General features: G+C 40.9%; 1 pseudogene; it reads left to right on the top strand.

The window, feature by feature from the left end:
- The first annotated feature begins 208 nt into the window (after nt 1-208).
- Nucleotides 209-981, top strand: LOC124508328 (cysteine and glycine-rich protein 2-like; annotated as a pseudogene).
- Nucleotides 982-2,455: the final 1,474 nt, after the last annotated feature.

Below are 2,455 nucleotides of genomic sequence, written 5' to 3'. Positions count from 1 at the left end.
TAATCAGTATTGAGATAATACAGAAATATTAGGAAAAAGTAAAAATATAAAGTCTCGGTGAAATAGCTGTGCAGAGATCCAAACTTGTAAAGACTTTCCTGGGTTCCCTGACTCCACAGATGCTCCTTCTCGCCTGCCTCCCTAGCTACCCTCTATGGTGTGTGGTCCTACCTCCAACTCAAATGCTTGTCTAGGGAGCTGGAACCAAATGTGGGACTCTGTAGAAAAGGTACAGGGTGATGGGAGAAGCTTCCACAGCTGCTGCCTTCTGTGCATGGATTGCAGGAAAAAATTAGATGGCACAGGAGCAGTGATGCACGATGCAGAGATCTACTTGCAAATCTTGCTATGGAAAGGATGGGCCGAAAGGCTATGGTTACAGCAGGGGCACTGGTACACTCAACATGGATAGTGGGGAGAGATAGTGGTGGGCATCAAAACCAAGTATGTTCAACCTCACATGACTACAGTCAATTTAGGAATGTCTGACAACTTTTTATTTTATTTTTTAAAAATATTTATTTATTTTTGAGAGAGAGGGTGAGGGAGGGACAGAGAGAGGGAGGCACAGAATCCGAAGCAGGCTCCAGGGTCTGAGCTGTCAGCACAGAGCCCGATGTGGGGCTCGAACTCACGAACTGGGAGATCATGACCCCAGCTGAATCAGATGCTCAGCCTACTGAGCCACCCAGGTGCCCCAGAAATGTCTGACGCTTCTAAATTTGCTTAGAAATACAGAGGTACCGAGAAGTGTTCCAGATGTGGGGATTCTGTATATGCTGCTGAGAAGATAACTGGAGCTGGAAAACCCTAGCACAGAAACTGTTTCCTATGTGCCAAGTGTGGGAAGGGTCTTGAATCAGCAACTCTAAGAAAGAAGATGAGACCTATTGTAAAGGATACCATGCAAAGAACTTTAGGCCCGAGAGACAGGCTCTGGCCAAGGAACAGAACCCTTGTTCATGCTCACTAAAGGTGTAAACCCAGAACTAAGATCATGCACTGATCTAACTACATGCACTGATCTACATGATCTAACTACTGTAAAATTCTATGAGCACATAAGTACTATCATCCTGTCCATGGATGGGTGACTGACCAGCAGGAGGAGAACACTACATCCTTTTGCCTGATTCATCAGTATTTTCAAGAACCATTTCTTTTACATTTTAAACAAAAGTTCAGCTTGAAAATAAAAAGCACCATGTAATATTTACAATTCAAATATAATATTTCAAAAGCGTTTCAGTTAATATTAAAGAAATACAGTGTGTGACAACTTTTATTCCATGAAGTTTCAACCTTATTTGTGTTGCTTTGTAATTGGGAAAAGATCCTAAATTTTGTTAAAACTTTTCACATCATTTTATGGCTTAATTTTCCTGTCCACCTTTTTAAATACATGTAGGCTATAAAAGGTACCCAAACAAGTCTACAGATTTTCTGAGAGATCAAAAGCTGAGTTTGAGGAGTCCTCACAGATTGTAATTGTCAGAAGCAACAGAAAGGAGTAGGGAGGGTAACAGAGAGAAGACTTCCAGGAAGCATATGCTTTCTAGGAAAACAGAATTTGATTCTTTCCAATATATGCTTGATGTGTCTTATCATACCATATTCCACTGAAAACTTCACCAGTGCTGTTCAATGCCTCCAATGTGTGGTTAAAAACCTACCCTTAGAGATTTCTCTGCTGATTTTCTCAAACACAAGTGATTAATTTTGTGTTTTCTCCCCCAGTAATGGACTTTGAAATCTGTTTGCCCCATTACCTATGATACCCCTCTTTGTTTAGAACACTCTTCCCCTTCCATTCTTCTAATTAACTCCTTTTCCTTCTTTCAGATCAATTTTGATCTCACTTCACCTAAGTTGGGATGGCTGTTATACTGAAGTGACAAATAATCCCCAAATTTAATGGCTAAACACATCAAATGTTTATTTTTCACCCATGTCATATGTTTGATATAGGCTGGCAGGAGGTTCTGTTAATCGTAAGCCCTGAAGGCTGGCAGAGTCCTATCTCATTCTTTCAGGATTGAGATATGACAATTAATAGGGAAGGAAATGCAATACAGCATGCAATCCTGGCTCTTTAGGCTTCCACTCAAAAGACAACAGATCACCTCTGCACATATTTCATAAGCTGAGGCCAGTCACCTGAACACACCTGACTCAAACCGTAGTATTAAGAGTATAGTCCGACTGTACCCAGTGGAAGAACCAGGCATTTGTGACTATCGCTTTGTCATCAAGGGGATCAAAACTGCATCATATTTACCCATATCAGCCCTGGCTTTGCAGCTTTTAGATTCTAAAGGTATATCCCGAGTACGTATTCTATGTCTAACAATTTCTTTTTTTCTTAAGTTTATTTACTTATTTTGAGAGAGAGAGAGAGAAAGAGAGCATGTGCACATATGCACGTGAGAGAGCAGGGAAGGGGCCGAGAAAAAGG

This window comes from Lynx rufus, unplaced genomic scaffold, assembly GCF_022079265.1.
Source record: "Lynx rufus isolate CCGP_SWC_20201006 ecotype Redwood Valley unplaced genomic scaffold, mLynRuf1.p SCAF_13, whole genome shotgun sequence".
Taxonomy (NCBI): Eukaryota; Metazoa; Chordata; class Mammalia; order Carnivora; family Felidae; genus Lynx; species Lynx rufus.
Note: the sequence above shows the minus strand (reverse complement) of the source record. Positions and strands in the feature narration are given on the sequence as shown.